Source organism: Babylonia areolata, chromosome 14 (genome assembly GCF_041734735.1).
Source record: "Babylonia areolata isolate BAREFJ2019XMU chromosome 14, ASM4173473v1, whole genome shotgun sequence".
Taxonomy (NCBI): Eukaryota; Metazoa; Mollusca; class Gastropoda; order Neogastropoda; family Buccinidae; genus Babylonia; species Babylonia areolata.
Window position 1 is genome coordinate 20,867,589 of NC_134889.1, and position 24,516 is coordinate 20,892,104.

Sequence of the window (24,516 nt, forward strand, 5' to 3'; positions counted from 1 at the left end):
ACTACCATCTTGAAAATTAACTGAGTGTATCCGGCAGTTCGATCGCGCGCGCGCGCGTGTGTGCGTGTGTGTGTGTGACAGTGTGTGTGGTGTGTGTGTGTCACAGTGTGTGTGTGTGTGTGTGTTTGTGTGTGTGTGTGTGTGTGTGTGTGTGTGTGTGTGTGTGTGTGTGTGTTTCTGCGCACGTGCGTGTGTGTGTGTGTGTGTGTGCATTGAAAACGAAAACACGTACACCGACACAACAATCAATGTCACCAGACACCATCACCACCACCACGTACATTAAGCGTACACCATGGTATTCACAAGAAAATGAGAAGCAGTCAAACTCATGGAATTTTGCTGAACAAAGGTTTTACTTCATGAAAGGAAGACAAAAGACAAACATTATCTTGTGAAATAGGCAAAGGGAGACAAGTTTCTTGCTTTACCAGGCGCAGCATCACCATGAGTCATGCTAGATAGATAATCCAGTAAAAAACAACAACCCCAAAACCCACAAAAAAAACAAAACAAACAAACCCCCCCCAAAAAAAACCCCCAAACCAACAACAAAAAAACACACACCGATGCTCGAGAGTTTTTCGATAAAAGAAAAGAAAGAAAGAATAAAGCAAAAGACACTGACAATACAAATCTACAAAACTGCATAACAACAGTGGATAAACAATTTTTCTTTCTTAGAATGTTCACTTTTTTTCTTTTCTTTCTTTTTTTTTTATACATATATATCTGAAAATGCACAACGAACATCTAGGTATACTTTGATTCCATTTTGGTACTAAACAGAGGATATACCAAGAATGAACAAACGGTCACCTTCTTTAATTACTGATCATTCTTAACAGGCAGAGCGTCATGACTGAAATGAACGCAGGCATGATGACAGGCCTTTCCCCCGCACCTTGTATAAGGCCACGCGTGATGTAAAAAAGGTAGCTGCTTAATGTTTTCTCAAAATATGAAAAACAAAAAGTGGCGGGGGAAAAAAAAAGAGAGAAACAAAATCACGTGACAAGATGCCCAACTCCAAATTTAGCGAAAAGGGAATCGTTTCATTTCACTTTAGACGGAATAAACAAATCAAACCATTTTGCTAACTGCCACTGAACGAACAACAATAAGAACGAAAACAACCATTTCAAACAACAGAGGGAGGGAGAGAGAGAGAGAGAGAGAGAGAGAGAGAGAGAGAGAGTTAAAAACAACAACAAAAAACAACAACAAACCAAACACACACACACAAAAACCACACACACACAGTCACAAACAAAAAAAACAACAGCCCCCCAAAAAACAACAACAAACAAACAAACAAAAAAACACAAAAAACAGACACAAAACAACAAAAACAACAACCCCCCCCCCCAAAAAAAAAAAAAAACAAAAAAAAACCCAAAAAACAAAACACACACACAAAACCCCCCAAAACAACAACAACAACAAAAAAACCAAACAAAACAACAACAACCCGACAACAAACAACCAAAAAACCAAACTAACAAACAAAAATACAAAAAAAAAACCAACAAAAACAAACAAACCACCAACAACAAACAAATAACAACGAAAAAAAGAAAACCCACAAAAAACCAAAACAAATCAAAAACCACCACCACCAACAACAACAAAGAAAACAACGATTTCGTTCAGCAAAATTGTTTTGTTATCCAGGTGACACCACTCGCACGCGCCAGCTTCTTTACCACGCGCGATCGGACGGACGGAGGAAGGAAGGCAGGAAGGCAGGAAGGCAGAAAAAAACAACAACAAAAAAACAAAACAAAACCAAAAAACACACGAAAAAAACAACTCCACCCTGGCGAAAATGACCAGGTATGGCCGGTGTCAGCTTTGATGCTTAGTTCCGTTGCTGTTCCTTTTGTTGAGCATCTTGTTCTTCTTCGTCCTCCTCCTCCTCATACTCCCCTTCCTCTTCTGCAGTAGCATCCTGGTACTGCTGGTACTCAGAGACCAAGTCGTTCATGTTGGACTCAGCCTCTGTGAACTCCATCTCATCCATTCCCTCCCCTGTGTACCAGTGGAGGAAGGCCTGCGAAAAGGGGGAAACAACTTAGTTAAGAATAAATCGGAATGGAAGCATAGAGTAGTTTTTTTGTTTTTTTTAAAATTCAAATCCTGAAAATTGACGTATATTTCCTTTAAGGTTTAAAACCTTCTGTAAGCAAAAAAAAAAAAAAAAAAAAAAAAAAAAAAAAAAAGAAAAAAAGGTCGGGCTATTGCATTTTATGGCCACCGGGGTTGTGAATACATATAATAATAATAACAAGTATTCATACAGTGCTGAATCTTGTGCAGAGACACTGAAATCAAAGTGCTTTCACACCAGTCATTCACACGCACGCATAACTCTAAAATTGGAGAAACCAAAGACAAAGAAAAGGCAGGGTAGGGAGGAGGTGGGTTTTAAGGCCAGACTTGAAAGAGCTGAGTGAGGAGACCTGACGAAGCGAAAGAGGAAGTTCATTCCAATTGCAAGGTCCAGAGACAGAGTAAGAACGGCGGCCGACAGTGGAGTGGTTGAATCCAGGTATGCGTAAACAGAGTGGATCCGAAGCCGATCGAAGCGAGCGAGATGGGGTGTAGAGGTGAAGGCAGTCACAGAGATAGGAAGGGGCTGATTTGTGAATACATTTATAACATGGAGTGCTGATCTTGTACTTTATTCTGTGTGAGACAGAGAGCTATATCTACTGTGTATAGGGCACAGTCCTCTTCTTCCACCGCAACCACACACACACACACACACAACACGCACACAAAAAACACACACAACACACACACACAACACGCACACAAAAAACACACACAACACACACACACAACACACACATACACACAACACACACACACACACACACACACACACACACACACACACACACAACACACATACACACACACACAAAACACACACACACACAACACGCACACAAAAAAACACACACAACACACACACACACAACACACACACACAAAAAACACAACACACACACACAACACACACACACACAAAACACACACACACACACAACACGCACACAAAAAAACACACACACACACACACACACACACACACACACACACACACACACACACACACGAAAAAACAAACAAACAACCAACCCAAAACAACAACAACCCTCTAATCTGACTGACCTTGCGACGGAACATGGCAGTGAACTGCTCGGAGACACGCTTGAAGAGCTCCTGGATGGCTGTGGAGTTACCGATGAAGGTAGCGGACATCTTGAGGCCTCTGGGAGGGATGTCACACACGGCCGTCTTGACGTTGTTGGGGATCCACTCCACGAAGTAGCTGCTGTTCTTGTTCTGCACGTTCAGCATCTGTTCGTCCACCTGAGTGACACAGCGATGACGGAAAGGGAGACAGTATCAGTATCACTAGTATCACTGAGTAGCTCAAGGCGGCGTCAATGCGATCGGTCAAATCCATATATACGCTACACCACATCTGCCAAGCAGACGCCTGACCAGCAGCGTAACACAACGCGCTTAGTCGGGCCTTGAGGGGGAAAAAAATATACCCCCCCCCCCAAAAAAAAAAAGAAAAAGAAAAAGAAAAACAAAAAACAACCCCCCCAAAAACAACAACAACAACAACAACAACAAAAAACAAACAAAAAACACCCCCCCCCCAAAAAAAAAAAAAGAAAAAAAGAAGAAGAAAAAACCCCAAAATAACCCACAAAACAAGCAAAAAAAAAAAAAAAGAAAAAAAAAAGATAATAGATAAATACATAAAAAAACTACTACTGCTACTATTTATAAGGCGCAAAATCTTGATGAAGTCAACTCTTAGCGCAAATAAATTTTAAACAAGAGAGGCATGGCCTTCAAGACTCACTTGTGATAAATTAAGTCCCCTAGCATTAATTACAGAGTGATTTCCCTTTTTTACTATCTGCACCAAAACGTTTGCAAAAAAACAAACAAACTTCCATGCTTAGCAAAAGAAGTTCCTGTTTGAACAAAAAAAATGATAATAATGACTGCTCTTGTTGTTTTTTCAGAATAAGAGGTCAAAGTGCCAAGTTTAGAGAATACAAAAAATATAAATATAACAGTAATGCAGTTTGCATATAATTGGGCTTTTAAAAAAATTTTTGTGTGCCCATCCCAGAGGTGCAATATTGTTTTAAACAAGATGATTGGAAAGAACTGAATTTTTCCTATTTTTATGCCAAATTTGGTGTCAACTGACAAAGTATTTGCAGAGAAAATGTCAATGTTAAAGTTTACCACGGACACACACACACACACACACACACAACCGAACACCGGGTTAAAACATAGACTCACTTTGTTTACGCAAGTGAGTCAAAAAAAGAAAAAAAAAAGGTAAAGCAGAGGAAGCAGGGCGAGAGAGAGAGAGAGAGAGAGAGAGAGAACATGAACATGAACGTGTATTCAGAATAAGGCCTTGGCACCATACCAGCTGAAGGGGCTCACACAAAAGAACATAATACTGACATAATTCTCACTAACAGAGGTAACAGTTAACATACGTAAGCTCTACAAACGAATATTAATTAAGGGAATGCAGTGCGTAGCCTCTTGCTTGTTTGTTTCATAAATATACATAGCTAAATTAAAAAAAAAAAAAGACAAAAAAAGACCTGTCACATTTCTTGTTGACAACAACATATTTAGCCTAAAATGATATGGTTCTGTACAAATACAGAGAGAGAGAAAGCGAGAGAGGGTGGGTGGACACACACACACACACACACACACACACACACACACAGACAGAGACACGCAGACGCAGATGGTTTATTCATTAAGGCCATAGCCCCATATGAATGAGAAGCGATAACAAGATATGTAGACCTTGCCGTAACTGGCATTCAATAAGCATTCAACTATTTACACAATTAAACTATAGAAATCAGGAGAGAGAGACACACACACACACAGAGAACTCAGAACTCAGAACTCAGAAATGTTTTATTGTAGAAGGCCTTCTGACCCATTACAATGTTGAGCACACACACACCCCCCATCCCACACCTCCATACCCCTTCCCACATCTCCCCCCCCCCACACACACACATGCGCGCGCGCAGACTCGATTTTGTAAAACCGGGCATGCAAACACATGAATCGAAAATTCAAAAAGGTAAATGCCTTCCATCGTGAGCAAGTCCGCTTAAACATGTACGTTCGTTGTTTTAAATGTATAACATAACAGAACTCAGGTTGTGCCCATTATCATAATAAAGCAGCACGACGTTTATTAGAGTGATAAATAAAGCGACCTAGATCATGAAGGATTTTTGTGTCATGCATTATAAATTCTAAACTTTTGTCAGAGGGATGTTTCGTGTACCAACATGGAATATATTTGTGTCGTAGATCGTTAAGAGATTTACAGTAAAATAAAGTGTGTATCTCGTCTTCAATACCAGCGAAATTTGCATTAATCTCCAGATTTCAGAACCATATAACAGAATTGGTTTTATTTGTGAATCAAATAATTTAAAGAAAATACTAACCGAGAAATCGTCAAGTCTCCATAACGTTCTAAATATTTCTATTACACCTTTCCGTGCTTTCATTGCTATGTCATCCAGAGCCTTACACACAGAGAGAGAGAGAGAGAGAGAGAGAGAGAGAGAGAGAGAGAGAGAGAGAGAGAGATGGGCTTTGTTGTTGTTTTCATCGGCAGTAGCAGTCTGCATCATCAGTTGCCATGACAGCATTGGTATCAGTAAGAAGCCATAACAGCAGTAATAAGTGTAGCGAATAACGATAATAACAGTCACCATAACAGAAGTAGCCACAACAGCATAAGCAACAGCAGCAACAACCGTAGTAACATCAACAAAAACAGAAGTAACCGTGGAGTGATGGCCTAGAGGTAACGCGTCCGCCTAGGAAACGAGAGAATCCGAGCGCACTGGTTCGAATCACGGCTCAGCCGCTGATATTTCTTCCCTAGTCATTCGGATGAGACGATAAACCGAGGTCCCGTGTGCAGCATGCACTTAGTGCACGTAAAAGAACCCACGGCAACAAAAGGGTTGTTCCTGGCAAAATTCTGTAAACAAAAAAATCCACTTCGATAGGAAAAACAAATAAAACTGCACGCAGAAAAACAAGGGATGGCGCTGGAGTGTAGCGACGCGCTCTCCCTGGGGAGAGCAGCCCGAATTTCACACAGAGAAATCTGTTGTGATAAAAAGAAATACAAATACAAATACAGCAGTAGCTAACGAATCGAATAACAGCTGAAGCAATGATAACACAATAATAACAGCCGCAGCAGCAACATGAAGATCACAGCACCTGCAAGCGAACAGGAAAAACAAGCCACAATCAATTTCAGTTTCAGGTTCTCAAGGAGGCGTCACTGCGTTCGAACAAATCCATATACGCTACATCACATCCGCTATGCACATGCATGCCTGATCAGCAGTGCAACGCAACACGCTTACTCAGGCCTTGAGTGAGGGCATATATATTTGTATACCTATCAGAGTGGATTTCTTCTGCAGGATTTACCAGATGACGACACTCTCGTTGCCATGGGTTCTTTTGCAGTGTGCCAAGTGCGTGCTGTACAGGGGCCCTCGGTTTATAGTCTCACCCGAATGACTATACGCTCACTTCGATTTTTCCAGACATACGAGGGAGACAGGGCGAGAGCGGGATTCGAACCTAGACAGTCAGGGACTCTGTATTGGCAGATGAGCGTCTTAACCATTCTGCCACCTTCCTCCTCAACAAAAAGCAGATTCGAACCAAACACGTTCGGGTAGAGAGAGAGAGAGAGAGAGAGAGAGAGAGAGAGAGAGAGAGAGAGAGAGAAACAGACTTACGCGTCGCGATACAAGCTACAAAACGACACCAACTCGATCGATGTTACCACCACCACCACCACCACAAGTTCTACCACCACCAACACACTATCACCACAACCACCTCCATCACCATCACCAACACCACTTTAAGACCCACCACCACCACCTCACTATCACCACAGACACCTCCACCACCACCACCATCATCAACACCACCTTAAGACCCACCACCACCACCACACTATCCCCCAAACCACTATCCACACCACCATAACCACCACCCCACCACACATCACCACACCACCTCATCACATCACCATCACCACACCACCATACTATCACCACAACCCACCACAATCACCATACACCCATCACCACACAACACCACTTTAAGACCCACCACCACCACCCACTATCACCACAACCACACCTCACCTTCACCACCACCATACCAACACACCATTAGGACCCACCACCACACCACCACACTATCACCACAACCACCGCCTTCACCATACCATCATCAACACCACCTTAAGACCCACCACCACCACCACACTATCACCACAACCACCTCCATCACCATCACCAACACCACTTTAAGACCCACCACCACCACCTCACTATCACCACAACCACCACCTTCACCATCACCATCACCAACACCACCATAAGACCCACCACCACCACCTCACTATCACCACAACCACCACCTTCACCACCACCATCACCAACACCACCATAAGACCCACCACCACCACCTCACTATCACCACAACCACCACCTTCACCACCACCATCACCAACACCACCATTAGGCCCACCACCACCACCACCACACTATCACCACAACCACCGCCTTCACCACCACCATCACCAACACCACCTCGAGATCCACCACCACCACTACACTATCACCACAACCACCACCATCACCACCACCATCACCAACACCACCTTAAGACCCACCACCACCACCACACTATCACCATAATCACTGCCGTCACCACCACCATCACCACCACCACCTCAAGACCCACCACCACCACCACCTTAAGACCCACAACCACCACCACCACACTATCACCACAACCACCTCCATCACCACCACCATCACCAACACCACCTTAAGACCCACCACCACCACCACTACCACCACCACCATCACCATCAAAATAACACCCCCCACCCACCCCACAACACACACACACACCTCCTTCATGGACATACGGCCCCTGAAGATGGCTGCCACGGTCAGGTAACGGCCATGGCGTGGGTCGCAGGCGGCCATCATGTTCTTGGCGTCAAACATCTGCTGCGTCAGCTCCGGCACCGTCAGGGCCCGGTACTGCTGGGAGCCGCGGGACGTCAGGGGAGCGAAGCCAGGCATGAAGAAGTGGAGGCGGGGGAAGGGGCACCATGTTAACAGCCAGCTTGCGCAGGTCTGCGTTCAGCTGTCCAGGGAAGCGGAGACAGGTGGTCACCCCTGCAATGTGCATTTTCACTTTCAGTTTGAATTTCACCTTTTGCTTTCGGTTTCACTTCCACTTTTTTACTTTCGGTTTCACTTTCACTTTCAATCAGGCGCCGTTAAAGCGGTGCGTGGGCTGATACATTATTATACGCTACTTCACCACCACACCTACTTAAAGGGGACACGAAATGGTTTGGCTTTATTGCTTACATAAATAGAATTTAGGTAGTTATGGCTTATCCAATACTTCTTGAAGCAAAGAAATGTGTATCTTGAGAAGACCTAATTTGAATGTGACACTTAGAGTTTTCACGGCACCGCAATTTTGCATAAGGTTCCGACGTCACAAGTTCGGAGACTCACTTTCGCTTTTGACTGACTTACGAAGCAGATTGAAAGGAAAATGTTGAAAATTACTGTGCAAGGACTTCCCTCAAGAAAAAACAAACAAACAAACAACAACAGCACCACCACCAACAAAAACAACAACAGAAAATCCCCCCAAAACAACCCAGTTAACTGTGCAAGGTATGTGTTGGAAATGATTTTGGTTTAGTTCCATATAATTCTAAACCAGAGATTACGGAAGAAGAGTTAAAATAAGCTGCTGAAACGTCAACAACACACATTGATCAAAGCTGTGAGTTCTGATGTGGAAACTGCGTATTTGCCAGATCCATCGTGCCCGAAGAAAGCACATGCAACAGAGACAATAATTTGACTATTGCCGCTTTTGAAATGTCATGGGCCTGTAGTTTGAATCACAGAACATCCATCGTTTTCCAACAGTTGTTATACACCAACCAATCCTAGAAGTTGGGTTTGTACACAGCCTATGTGATGTCACAATTAACCTCTTTCTGTTTCCTTTCTGGAGAGCCGAGCCCAATATGGCGGCGGCCTGTGTTGCGCCAGGCTGATACTTTAGGTCAGTAAATTTGCTTTAATCCTTTCACCGCCAGTCAATTTAGAGTACAAAATTCCCTTGTGGCATAAACACAGAAAAGACAGTGGCTAAGAATAGCTGGAGATTCCCCCTGCGATGTATAGAAAATATGCCCTATGCTACCACCAAACATCAAGAGCAGTAGGTTCATGGATAACAGACCAATGAATGGTCACCTTTCAGTGACATGGGTCCTCTACCACGCTGGTGCATAAATGCGAGCTTGGCGGTGAAAGGGTTAATGCGCGGATACGTTCAGTTTAAAACATGGTTCTGTAGTTATGTAGCCATTTCCCAGGGTTTTTAGAGCATGATGCTATATTACTTTGTGTCCCCTTTGACGACATCAAGGAGGCGGCGAAAGCAGAGGTCTTAGGTCTTCTCAATGACCTGATCCCGCTGAATTGCATTGGCCTCGAGTAACCACTAAATTCTGAACGAAAAAAAAAAGAAAGAAAGAAAAAAGACAAAAGGTGATATAAGTGACAGCAGAAAGCGAAGCCTTTTTGCTCCAGATTCATAATTACCCTCTTTGTTTCAATGTGTGCGCGTGCGTGTATATGTGCGCATGCGCACGCGTGTGAATGTGTCTGCGCGTGTGTGCATGCGTGTGTACGTGCACATGCGCGCGTGCTTGTATGTGTGTATGTGTTTTTTCCGTACCAGACATGGTGGCAGACACCAGATGGTTCAAATCTCCATAGGTGGGGGTGGTCAGTTTCAGTGTACGGAAGCAGATGTCGTACAGAGCCTCGTTGTCGATGCAGTAGGTTTCATCAGTGTTCTCCACCAGCTGGTGAACCGACAGGGTGGCGTTGTATGGCTCCACCACGGTGTCAGAAACCTGAAAAATTAATGACAAGCAGTCCCATCATCAGTGATTGTGGTGAGAAATGGTTGTCGTGATCTCTGTTACAAGAGAAAACCAAGTTTCAGTTTCTGTTTCAGTTTCAGATTCAAGGTGGTGTCAAATCGTGTGGGCTAATCCATTTATGCCGCACTAACATCTGCTAATAAAAAAAAAAAGAAATAAAAAAAGAAAAGAAAAGAAAAGAGGAACACATGCCTGGCCTTCACATAGACCAACAGCCTTCCCGAAGTTTGTATGAACATAAAATGAAATGGAACAACCAGTCAAAATTATCAATCAAGTAAATGCATTAAAATCCAATAAAATGAAAGCTAATATAATATCTTTCATTCAATACTATCTCCTACGAAAACCAAGGATATATATCTCTCTCTCTTTCTCTCCCCCCTCTCTCCTCTCTCTCTCTCTTTCTCCTCTCTCTCTCTCTCTCTCTCTCTCTCTCTCTCTCCTCTCTCTCTGTGTTCACCTTTCTGTTGATAGTGCGTTTTGTCGTGTCCTGATCTCCTTCACACGAGGAAACCATAAGGAATCTATCTATCTATCTATCTATCTGTCTGTCTATCTGTCTGACTTACTGTTTGCATCTCTGCTTCTTTCTGTATCTATTTGTCTCTGTCTGTCTCCCCCACTCACGCATTCGCGTATCCGCTTGTTGACATCATGAATCAACGCTTAACTGGTCAACAGATCTCTCTCTGTCTCCGCCCCTCTATCTCTTCTCGCCCCCCCCCCTCTCTCTCCCTTTACCTCCATCTTTATCTCTACCCCCATCTCTCTTTGCATCCATCTCTCTCTACCCCAATCCCTGTATCTCAGTCTGTCAGCATCCACATCTCTCTACCTGAATCCTTCTATCTCAGTCTGTCAGCATCCACATCTCTCTACCTGAATCCCTCTATCTCAGTCTGTCAGCATCCACATGTCTCTACCTCAATCCCTGTATCTCAGTCTGTCAGCATCCACATCTCTCTACTTCAATCCCTGTATCTCAGTCTGTCAGCATCCACATGTCTCTACCTCAATCCCTGTATCTCAGTCTGTCAGCATCCACATCTCTCTACCTCAATCCCTGTATCTCAGTCTGTCAGCATCCACATGTCTCTACCTCAATCCCTCTATCTCAGTCTGTCAGCATCCACATATGTCTGTCCTCAATCCCTCTATCTCAGTCTGTCAGCATCCACATCTCTCTACCCCTCTCTCTCTCCTCTCCCTCTCTGCCTCCATCTCTCTCTACCCGAATCCCTCTATCTCAGTCTGTCAGCATCCACATGTCTCTACCTCAATCCCTGTATCTCAGTCTGTCAGCATCCACATCTCTCTACCTCAATCCCTGTATCTCAGTCTGTCAGCATCCACATGTCTCTACCTCAATCCCTGTATCTCAGTCTGTCAGCATCCACATGTCTCTACCTCAATCCCTGTATCTCAGTCTGTCAGCATCCACATCTCTCTACCTCAATCCCTGTATCTCAGTCTGTCAGCATCCACATGTCTCTACCTCAATCCCTGTATCTCAGTCTGTCAGCATCCACATGTCTCTACCTCAATCCCTGTATCTCAGTCTGTCAGCATCCACATGTCTCTACCTCAATCCCTGTATCTCAGTCTGTCAGCATCCACATCTCTCTACCTCAATCCCTCTATCTCAGTCTGTCAGCATCCACATATCTCTACTTCAATCCCTCTATCTCAGTCTGTCAGCATCCACATGTCTCTACCTCAATCCCTGTATCTCAGTCTGTCAGCATCCACATCTCTCTACCCTCATCCCTGTATCTCTCCTCTCTGCCTCATCACATCTCTATACCTCAATCCCTGTATCTCAGTCTGTCAGCATCCACATGTCTCTACCTCAATCCCTGTATCTCAGTCTGTCAGCATCCACATCTCTCTACCTCAATCCCTGTATCTCAGTCTGTCAGCATCCACATGTCTCTACCTCAATCCCTGTATCTCAGTCTGTCAGCATCCACATGTCTCTACCTCAGTCCCTGTATCTCAGTCTGTCAGCATCCACATGTCTCTACCTCAATCCCTGTATCTCAGTCTGTCAGCATCCACATGTCTCTACCTCAATCCCTGTATCTCAGTCTGTCAACATCCACATGTCTCTACCTCAATCCCTGTATCTCAGTCTGTCAGCATCCACATGTCTCTACCTCAATCCCTGTATCTCAGTCTGTCAGCATCCACATCTCTCTACCTCAATCCCTGTATCTCAGTCTGTCAGCATCCACATGTCTCTACCTCAATCCTTGTATCTCAGTCTGTCAGCATCCACATGTCTCTACCTCTTTCTCTCTCTCCTCTCCCTCTCTGCCTCCATCTCTCTCTACCTCAATCCTTGTATCTCAGTCTGTCAGCATCCACATGTCTCTACCTCTTTCTCTCTCTCCTCTCCCTCTCTGCCTCCATCTCTCTCTCTCGACCTCCATCTCTCTCCACCTCAATCTATTTCAGTCTCTGTCAGTATTCACGTCTCTCTCTCTCTCTGTCCATCTCTCTCTCTCTTCTCTCTATCACTCTCTCCTCCCTGTCTCTCTCCCACTCTTTCCTCTCTGTCTCTCTCTCTCTGTCTCCTCTCCGACCTCTCCCCCCCCCTCTCTCTCTTCCGCTCTCTCTCTCTCTCTCTCTCTCTCTCTCACTCTGTCTCCCCTCTCCGTCTCTCTCTTTCCTTTTTCCCTCCCTCTCTTTGTTTCCGTCCGTCTGTCTGTCTGTCTATCTGTCTCTCTGTGACTGTCTGTCTCCATGTATCTGTCTCTTTCACTATGTCTCTGTGACTGTGTCTGTCTGTATCCGTCTGCCTGTCTGTTTGAATGTTTCTGTCCGTCTGTTTGCCTGTCTGTCTGTCTGTCTGTCTGTGTCTGTTCATCTGTCTGTGATTGCCTGTCTCCATGTATCTGTCTGTCTGTCTCTGTTGTCTGCTTCCGTCTGTCTCTGTTTATCTGTATCTGTCTGTCTATTCGTCTGTCTCTGCCTGTCTGTCTGTCTGTCTGTCTCTGTGTCTGTCTGTCTGTCTCTGTGCGCCTGTTTGTCTGTCTCTGTATGTCTGTCTGCCTGTCTCTGTTTATCTGTATCTGTTTGTTTGTCTCTGTCTTGTTTATCTGTATCTGTCTGCCTGTCCGTCTGTGATTGCCTGTCTCCATGTATCTATCTATCTGTCTGTCTGTCTCTGTCTGTCTGCTTCTCTCTGTCTCTGTGGATCTGTATCTGTCTGTGTGTGTGTGTGTGTGTGTGTGTGTGTGTGTGTCTGTCTGTGTGTCTGTCTGTCTGTGTGCGTCTGTTTGTCTCTGTGCGTCTGTTTGTCTGTGACTGCCAGTCTCCATATATCTGTCTCTGTCTGTCTGTTAGTCTGCCCCCCCCTCTCTCTCTCTCTCTCTACACACACACACACACACACACACACACACACACACACACACACACACATATATATATATATATATATATACATATATACTATCATTATTATTATTATTATTATCTGTCTGTCTCTAATTGTCTGTCTCCATGTAGCTATCTGTCTGTCTGTCTCTTTGTATCTGTACCTGTCTGCCTGTCTGTCTGTCTTTTCTGTCTGTCTGTCCTTCTCTCACTCACCTTGGGGGAAGGTACCACAGAGAAGGTGTTCATGATTCTGTCTGGGTACTCCTCACGGATCTTAGAGATGATGAGGGTACCCATGCCAGACCCAGTGCCACCACCCAGAGAGTGGGTCAACTGGAAGCCTGCGACAGACAAGGTAAAAAAAAAAAAAAAAAAAAAAAAAAAAAAAAAAAAAAAAAGAAAGGAGGAAGAAGGAGTCTCGATTAAAATGTCCCATCTGGTGATGGTAAATCTTTTTCTTCTTCTTCTTCTTCTTCTGCGTTCGTGGGCTGCAACTTCCACGTTCACTCGTGTGTGTACGCGAGTGGGCTTTTACGTGTATGGCCGTTTTTGACCCGCCATGTAGGCAGCCATACTCCGCTTTCGGGGGTGTGATGGTAAATAATCAAGGGAGAGAGAGAGAGAGAGAGAGAGGAGAGAGAGAGAGAGAGAGAGAGAGCGGAGGGAAGAGAGAGAGAGAGAGAGAGAGAGAGAGAGAGAGAGAGAGAGAGAGAGAGAGAGAGAGAGAGAGAGAGAATTGAATAAACTGAATACATTTTATTTTCTGAGGGTAATGCAGAAAGCAAAATAATGCTTTTTTTTCATCCAGCCCTCGAAGGCGGTACCAGTAACATAAACAAAGGGGGGATCATTATATCAGTACAGCATGCATATTATAGTCATGGATACATGAATGGTAATTTGAGAGAGAGAGAGATAGATAGACAGAGAGAGGGAGAGAGAGAGAGAGAGAGACAGAGACAGAGACAGACAGACAGACATACAGACAGACAGAGACAGAACGGAAGAGAGAGAGAGACAGAGACAGAGAGATATGCGGATAGTTTATTCAATAAAGGCCATGGCCCCTTATGAATGAGTACAGTGAACCAACATTCAAAATCAAAACCTTACAAGTTACGAAAGTAAATGATAAACTACAAATGATAATCAACAAATTGGATAATGCCAGCTAATAATAATTAACTACAGAATACACTGTGAACCTTAATAGCATTAAATAAGTAAATAGCAAATTGTTTTATAATAGTTTCGTTAGTTGATGACATAAGCATGGCAAGTCGAAATTAAGTAGGGTGTCTATAATATTTTTGTGGAATCAACTTATGTCTGAGGTAATTCAAAGCAGGGCAAAAAAACACAAAGTGAAGTTCGGTTTCTTCAGCACGTCTGCATAAAGGACAATTAAGGTCAGAGACACTGGGCTTTCGATAACGATAATGATGAAGAAACATGTCGGAAATTCCTAATCTGAACCTGGTTGTGATATATTTCAAATGCTTATCCATTTTCATTGACAGATAAGTAGGAATAGAATGCATAGAAATGAACTGTCTGTAAAACTCAAATCTATCGCTATCTTGAACATGATAAGACCATTCTTGCCATTTTCAATCAATTAATCTTCTTCGGAGTGCACTAATAAATCCCTTTATGTCCCCTACCCCCTGCTGTAACCAAACATAACCAAATCCCAGTTCATATAATTTAACCCTAATCTTTACCAGTTTACCTTGCCCCTCTAATCTAAATCATATAACATGTTAAATGCTTTTTTCGGCAACCTTCAATCCTCCATTTGTGTTATTTTCAACCAATAGCGAATACATCTTACTGCGGAATTGAGATATATCGGATATCTTTTTGTCTCCCCGTAAATTAAATCATTAGGTATTTTCATGGTAACTCCCAGAAACTTTTTTCAATGCAAATAAGTGAACATTCTCGCAGCAAACTGCAGCATTAGAGAGACCCCAAAATTCTGCTCCGTATTGTACAATAGGCTGTACCTGGGAATCAAACAATTTAATAAACAGATCAAAAGACTGATTTTCTAAACTTGACAGTTTTTACATAATACAAAGTAATGCTTGTTTAGCTCTACTTGCAAGATCTTTACATGCAACTGTGAAACTCAATTTTAAGAGAGAGAGAGAGAGAGAGAGAGACAGACAGACAGACAGACAGACAGACAGAGACAGAGAGACAGACAGACAGACAAAGTGACAAAGTGAGAGAAAGCAATTACCCCCATGTACATGATGTGTGAATGTAAACAGTTGAAAACATTTTTACATCATTCATACACGAAATCTGCAGTTCCATCTGCTTCCATTGGAAACGGACGTTTAATATGACAATTAACTTATGTTTGAAACAGTTCAAAGTTCAGGTCAGAGCTCTGTGTTGTAATTTTTACTGGTTGAGAAGTTTGTTGTTTTATTTTATTCCTACCTTTTTGTGATGCAAATTCAGGATAGAGAAATAGGAAAAATAGTGGTGACATGAGGTATGGGTGGGTGGGAGGAAATCACAATTGTGGATAGATGTGAAACAAAACAACGAAAACACACACACACACACACACACACAGACTGACACACAGACTCTGACAGACAGACAGACAGACACACACACACACACACACACACAACACAACTCAACACAACACAACACAACACGACACGACACGACACAACACACACACCCCTACCTTGGAGACAGTCACAACTCTCCGCCTCCTTCCTCGTCACGTCCAGCACGGAATCCACAAGCTCGGCGCCCTCGGTGTAGTGACCTTTGGCCCAGTTGTTGCCGGCTCCTGATTGGCCGAAGACGAAGTTGTCGGGCCGGAAGATCTGGCCGAAAGGACCCGAGCGCACAGAATCCATAGTGCCGGGCTCCAAGTCCACCAAGACACTGCGTGGGACGTATTTCCCGCCTGTGAAGTTTGTATTTGTATTTCTTTTCATCAAAACAGATTTTTCTGTGTGAAATTCGGGTTGCTCTCCCCGAGGAGAGCGCGTCGCTACACTACAGCGCCACCCATTTTTTTTGGTATTTTTCCTGCGTGCAGTTTTATTTGTTTTTTCCTATCAAAGTAGATTTTTCTGCAGAATTTTGCCAGGAACAACCCTTTTGTTGCCGTGGGTTCTAAGTGCATGCTGCACACGGGACCTCGGTTTATCGTCTCATCCGAATGACTAGCGTCCAGACCACCACTCAAGGTCTAGTGGAGGGGGAGAAAATATCGGCGGCTGAGCCGTGATTTGAACCAGCGTGCTCAGATTCTCTCGCTTCCTAGGCGGACGCGTTACCTCTAGGCCATCACTCCACTCCGTGTGATTGTCAGTCATGTCCGACTATGAAGGCCATCAGAACAGCAGAGGAGTCAACTGCTGTTCCTTGACTAATCTGGGCTAGAATTTTATTACAGTGGTGAGTGTCTTGCCCAAGTTACATCCCCACTCTCTCGGCCAAGAGGGTTTTTAGAAGCAGTCAGCGTTGGGATGGTTCTTCCCAACAGGCTAAACTTTTAACCCTCAAGGCTGCAGGCACTGAGGCCAGTGAAATTTTGTCTCCGGGTGTGAGAGTCATAGTCCTTCACAAAAACCAAGCTGCAAATGACTTCCCACTGTGACTGAGGGACCATTGACAACACGGCTCTCAATTTTGCTGCTGGCTTACCTGTAAGCGTTTGTCAGTCCGTGATAAAGGCTGTGTAGTCAGTAATGGTAGATGGACGAGACAAGACATGGCAAGACATGACACGACAAGAAAAGACAAGACAAGACAAAATTATTGTTTTTTGAGGATAACAGATAAACACCAGGTTTCATGTATGATGTGTGTGTGTGTGTGTGTGTGTGTGTGTGTGTGTGTGTGTGTGTGTGCATTAACATCCAATCCCCGCCCTGAACAGAGTCTACACTATGTAATACTAAAAAAAAAAAAAAAGAGATCCATATGGTGTAAATAGAAATACACAAGAATAAAAAAAGACAGACACACAAACACACACCAACACACACAGACACACACAGGTACAAGCATGGTGCTAGTAAAATTCATAGGAAAAAACAAAACAACAACAGGAGGCTTAGTAGGTGGTGTCCTAAGTACGTTAAAACAGAACAGGCACCACTGAACACCACCGAAGTGACTCAGCAGCAGTGCAGGGTCTCCTCTGGTGTGTGGCCTCCTGGCGACCTAACATCGATGGTTCCCTGTGGACTGCCGACGCTGGAACTGCGACGGACGAACCCAGGTGTGGCCGTGTATGGGGGAATCTAAATGAGCGGCGTGGGAGTAATGCCACTGAAACGGTGCAGATGATGGGGCAGCAAAAAAACACAAAAAGAACAACAAAACAAAACAAAACAAAACAAAAAAACAACAAAAAACCCCAACAACAACAGCACCAACAAACAAACAGACAAACAAAAAACAAAAATCAACGTATTTAAAGGACAAATAAGCACGGTTACTTATTTTCTTAACAAGAAATACAAGACAATTTAACAGTTTAATCAGTCAGTCTTCTGTGTCTCGTTAAATGAGGAGAATTGTAAAAACACCTTTATGATTCATTGCTCATCAAGTTAACAATTCAGTACGTCAATCTTCTTCTTCTTTCATTCTTTCTTTCTTTCTTTATTTCTTGTATTGTATTTTATTGTATTGTATTGTATTGTATTACTGATTTTTGTCAAATCAGATTTTTCTTTGTGAAATTCGGGCTGCTCTTCCCAGGAAGAGCGCGTCGCTACACTGAGAGCGCGACCTTTTTTTTTTTTTTTTTTTGTGTGTGTATATTTTACTGCCTGCAGTTTTCTTTATTTGCTTTCCTTTCGAAGTGATTTTTCTACAGAATTTTGCCCTTTTGTTGGCGTGGGTTCTTTTACGTGCGCCGTGTTCATGCTGTACACGGGACCTCCGTTTATCGTCTCATCCGAATGATTAGCGTCCAGACCACATCTCAAGTGGAGGGGGAGAAAATACTGGCGACTTCTTCTTCCTCCTCCTCCTCCTCCTCATCTTCTTCTTCTTCTCAGTTCATCATCATCATTATCATCATCATCATCATCATCATCATCATCATCTTCTTCTTCTTCTTCTTCTTGTCTTCTTTCCGTTACACGACCAACATCGACTTGCCGATGACTCTGTCGTGGTTCATGCATGCTGGGTATTTTCGTGTCTCCACAACCCACCGAACACTGACATGGGTTACAGGATCTTTAACGAGCGTATTTGATCTTCTGCGTGCGTATACACAGGAAGCGGGTTAAAGCACTAGCAGGTCTGCACATAATTATGTTGACCTGGGGGATCGGAAAAATCTCCACTCCACCCTTTACCCACCAGGCGCCGTTACCGAGATTCAAACCCGGGACCCTCAGATTGAAAGTCCAACGCTGTTGCGCAAGTTCTTGTTCTTCTTCTCAGTATGACACATTGAACACTGACCTGTGGCCTCACAGTAGTAGACGTTGATACGCTCCAGCTGCAGGTCGGAGTCCCCATGGTACGTGCCAGTGGGATCAATGCCATGCTCATCGGAGATCACCTCCCAGAACTGGAACCACGCATACATAACAGCAGCCTGAGTTGTTGTTGTTGTTGTTGTTGTTGTTGTTGTTGTTGTGTGTGTGTGTGTGTGTGTGTGTGTGATAGAGTGTGTGTTTATGAGGGCGATCGGGGTGTTTGGGGATGGGGGGGATTTGTGTGATGTGATGTGATGTGATGTGATGTGATGTGTATGTGTGTGTGTGTGACAGATAAATAGATAGAAAGTGTGTGTATGCGGGCGATGGGGGTGTATGGGAACAGAGGGATTAGTGTGATGTGTGTGTGAGTGTGAGTGCGTGCGTGCGTGCGTGCGTGTGTACTATGTATGAACACACACATAGGCACATACACATACAAAAACACATACTCACTTTCTCACACATACACGCACGCGCGCGCGCGCACACTCACACACACACAAACACACACACACACACACACACACACACACACACATATCACACACACACGCACACACCTCCCAAGCAGTCCCCCCAATCCCTGTCTAATATCATTAAAGGCGAAAACACGTCAAACAAAAGAACGAACACACACACACACACACACACACACACACATACACACACCCTCCCAACTCGTTCCCTCCCCCCCCCACCCCCACCACCTCACCCCATTCTCCACAAACCGACTAACAGTTCTATAAGAACATGACGTTGATCACAGCAGCAGTGCAGTATTATGATGGCAACCACCCTTTAATCAGTAATGATAAAGCCCGCCCCCCCTCCACACCCCCACCCCCCGAAAAAAAAGAAAAAAAAAAGATGGGTGTGTAAGGACTACCTACCACCCACCTACCTCTTTTACTTTTTACGCTCGACTTATCTCCTAGTCCACCCACTCCCTCGCTTTCTCCACCCCCCCCCCCCATCCCCTCCACTGCTTCCTCACCTCTATTCCCCCCCTCCCCTCCCCCCAACCCCCCTCATTACTCCTACAACTCACCTACCCCTGCCTACCTACCCTCGCTCTTCCAATTCCTTCCACTTCCCTCACCCCTTGGTTGGGAGGGGAAGGAGGGTGGGTGGCAGGAGGGGAGGGCTGGTGGTGGTGTGTGTGTGGGGGGGGGGGGATGGGGGTTGGGGCTGGGTGGGGGATAGGGGATGGGATGTGAAGAGCGGTGAAGGGTTAGAGTCACACCATACCGATAATGTCTGTTTCTCTCTTGTGTCTTGTTTGTGTTTTTAATCTCTCTCTCTCTCTCTCTCTCTCTCTCTCTCTCTCTCTCTCTAGCGCACGTAAAAGAACCCACGGCAACAAAAGGGTTGTTCCTGGCAAAATTCTGAAGAAAAATCCACTTCGATAGGAAAAACAAATAAGACTGCACACAGGAAAAAATACAAAAAAAGAAAAAAGAAAAAGAAAAAAAAAAGGGTGGCGCTGTAGTATAGCGACGCGCTCTCCCTGGGGAGATCAGCCCGAATGTCACACAGAGAAATCTGTTGTGATAAAAGAAAAAAAACAAACAAACAACAACAACAACAACAAAAACCCAAATGATTATCTACCGCGCGGTCCGGGATTTTTTAAATTTTTTAAAATTTTTTTATTTTTTACTCCCCCTTCCACTCAGCTGAACTGGGTGCCAGTCTTTCTGGTGAAACGATAAGCTGAGATCCCGTGACTCTTTCGCTTTCCCAAATTTAATTCAACAGAGAGAAGAATCGAGGATGGGGAGCTGTAAGTTCTTCAGTTGCAAAAATCCTGGAATTCACTGCCCTGTTCAGTCTGTCACAGTCTTTCGAGCCCTTTAATTATTTGTATTTGTGTTTGTATTTGTATTTCTTTTTATCACAACAGATTTCTCGACGTGAAATTCGGGCTGCTCTCCCCAGGGAGATCGCGTCGCTACACTACAGCGCCACCCATTTTTTGTATTTTTTCCTGCGTGCAGTTAAAAAAAAAACATTTGTTTTTCATATCAAAGTGGATTTTTCTACAGAATTTTGCCAGGAGCAACCCTTTTGTTGCCGTGGGTTCTTTTACGTGCGCTAAGTGCATGCTGCACACGGGACCTCGGTTTTCCGAATTACTTGCGTCCAGACCACCACTCAAGGTCTAGTGGAGGGGGAGAAAATATCGGCGGCTGAGCCGTGATTCGAACCAGCGTGCTCAGATTCTATCGCTTCCTACGCGGACGCGTTACCTCTAGGCCATCACTCCACATAATTAAAACCAATCTAAAAAAAAATTCCTTTTCACGAACAGTCTCTACACAGATAAGATGCAAAGGTCAGTTACTTCCAGGTGATGTTTGGTCCTAATTCCAAGTTCATTTGAGGTAGAGGTTGGTACTACTTCCACTTATTTGATTGGAGTTAATCGTGTGTTCTAAGGTTATGTCGTGTGGTAATAATTCGTGCAGCAGGGGCCGTATTCAAGACCAAAATCATTTTGCTTGAAGGCAAGTTACCCTTGGCAGGGCAGGGACCCGCGGTTACAGTTCGTCTTGAAGGCCAGGTTATCTTCGTATTCAAGACACACAAAAGCGCACTCAGGCAGCTAACCCGTGATCTATAAATAAAAATCCAGGGGATTCCCTTCTGCGCATGCTCTTTTATTTCGCACTGCGCCTGTGTGGGAAAAAAAGAAGAAAAAGAAACTGGGACAAAAAAAAAAAAAAAAAAAAAAAAAGAAGAAAAAGAAAAAAAGAAAAAGCTTCAGTGGTGAAGCATTGTTTAGAGTCAGCAACTTGTCAAATCTAGGGGCCACTTTCACATTCTGACACATCATCCCCCCAGCTTTACAGCTAATTGCAAAAATGAACTAAAACAACGGAGTCTGGATTCAAATATTCCTCTGGAATGAACGAATTTCAATGATCTGGAAACTTCGGGCATTCCAAATCTATCGTCTGCAGGTGCACCACTTCACAGCTACATACGTAATTCACACACAATATAATGACGTCTGCCAGTCTCGATACGTCAATTTTGACTGCCAAGCGGACAAAGGATAAAATCAAACTACCAGAGGCCATATTCAAGACACAGTCTCTCTGCAAAAAGCCTGTTTTCCCTTAAAATAACCACCGCAACAAAAGGGTTAACCATATTAACCTCTGCTTTGTGGCCTGTCACCTTGGCAGATAGTAAGGGTAAGTTGCCTTCGAGGTTTGTAGAACCACAGGTAGGTTTTTGTGTTTCTTATACCGGATATTGCTAACCCTCGGGCAGTTTGCCTTGCCTCAGGCAGATTACCAGCAGGCACGCATTTAACCGTAGGCACGATGGTCTCTTGAATACAGCCCAAGAATAATAATTATACACACCTAAAAAAAAAAAAAAAAAAAGTCAGAGGTTTTCAAAAGAGATTACAAGGCGATCATTATGATCGTTATTATTATTATTATTATTGATATGATTATTATCATTATCATCATTATACAATCAACGACGTTTTGAATTGTTTGTATTATTTGTTTTTTGAGGAGTTAAGCTTTTGAAGAACGGAGATTTCTGTATGCGTATTACTGACGAATAATACTGATCAGAGAGATATGAGGGCCAGAGAGATGTGAGGCACTGAAACAAGAGAGTTTGTACGAGTTTGAAACAAGAGAGTTTGTACGAGATCCTGGATTGAATAAACAGCGAACTGAAAAACAGAGCCCCACAAAACAACAAAAAAATCAACCAACCAAACAAACAACAATAACAACAACAACAACAACAAAAACAAACCCAAACCAAAACAACAACTACAAAAAACCCACATCAACAAGAATCGAGCTAATGTTTCATAGTTATATTAAATTAACACCACTCCATAATCGGCGCGCATTTACACACCAAGAAGGTTCAGGGACTTGCAGGCCTGCATATAATGTTGACCTGGGGGATCGGAAAAATCTCCACCTTTTACTCACCAGGCGCCGTCACCGAGATTCAAACCAGGGTTCAAAGTCCAACGCTTTAACCACTCGGCTATTGCACCCGTCAAATTTTTTGTATGATGATGAAGATCATCATCATCATTATCATCATCATCATTAATCATCAATGTATGTAAGTATAATAGTCGTGTTCGACTATGACCATCAGAAGAGCAGAGAAGGCAACTGCTGTCCCGACTATCTGAGCTAGAATTTGATTGGAGAGTGTCTTGCCCAAGTTGCATCCCCATTCTCTCGGCCTAGAGGGTTTTAGGACAGTTGGCGTTTGGTTATGGTTCCCAAAGTCCAACTAGCCCCCAAAGGCTGCAGCACCAAGAGCCAGTGCAATTTTTTTCCTCCCAGTTTGAGAGTCATAGTCCTTCACAAAAAGACTTAAGCTGTAAATGATTTCCCATTGCAATGGAGAAACCATTGATAATGCACACTTTCACTTTACTGTTGGCCTATCTGTAAACTTACGTCAATCTATAGTAACAGCTGAATGTTGGATAATCAATTCAGTCAACTAACTCACCTTAGCACCAATCTGGTTGCCGCACTGGCCAGTCTGAACATGAACGATTTCTCTCATGGTGATGATGGGTAGGAAGTTGCGGTTTCGTAAGTGGACTGGTTTCTTCTCTCTTAAAAAAAAGCGTACGCTTTCACGTCTGTCTCGCCTCTCTAGCTCTGCTCTGCTGTGACGTTCACTGACAACTGGCTTGGAGCGCTCGGTTGTGTTGCTGTTAAAAATAAAGCTTTGTGGGGCGAGGTTGTTGCATGTTGTTCTGTTTGTTGGTGACCTTGGTTACCAAACATGGGTACAGTTTAGTTTTGGGTTCTCCTCCTCCGCTTGTTGTGAAAGTTTTGTGGGTGTGGATGTGGATGTGGTGGCGGATGTGGTGGTAGTGGTGGTGGTAGTGTATGAAGGGGTGGGTGGGTGGGGATGAGGAGGGTTGTGGGGGTTGTGTATGTGTGTGGTGGTGGCTGTTTGAGTGGTGTGTGTGTGTGTGTGTGCGCACGCGCGCGCGAATGAAAGAGAGAGAGAGGGGAGAATTAGAAGTGTTTCGGTTGCTGGTGCTACTGTAACAATTACGATTACATCTTTTTTTTTTTTTTACTGTTACGATTGACAGTGATGAAGGTGGTGGTGTTTCACTACTGCTACCTAGGCCTGGCTCACTGGGCTTATATCAGAGAGACTGACAAAAGTTCACAGCTGAGCGAACAGCAATCTGAGTGCTGTAGATAGAATCAAGGGTGTCTCCACTGCAATGGGAATTCATCATTCACAGCTTCGTTTAGTGTGTGTGTGTGTGTGTGTGTGCGTGCGTGCGTGTGCGTGCGTGCGTGTGCGTGCGTGCGCGTGCGTGCGTGCGTGTGTGTGTGTGTGTGTGTGAAAGACTCTAACTCTCAAATCATGAAGCCAACATTTCACTGACTCTCAGTTCTGCAGCCTTGGGGCCTATCCCCAAACGCTGACTGTCCTAAAACCCTTTTGGCCGAGAGAGTGGGGGTGTGA

General features: G+C 44.0%; 1 pseudogene across 1 annotated transcript; it reads right to left on the reverse strand.

The window, feature by feature from the left end:
• Nucleotides 1-337: 337 nt before the first annotated feature.
• LOC143289907 (tubulin beta-4B chain-like) lies at nt 338-23,699 on the reverse strand (annotated as a pseudogene). Its single transcript, XR_013056291.1, has 8 exons — nt 23,530-23,699; nt 18,998-19,106; nt 16,242-16,469; nt 13,742-13,869; nt 9,931-10,111; nt 8,061-8,333; nt 3,181-3,381; nt 338-2,053 (listed from the first exon to the last, which is right to left on the reverse strand). The product of XR_013056291.1 is annotated as a tubulin beta-4B chain-like (transcript).
• Nucleotides 23,700-24,516: the final 817 nt, after the last annotated feature.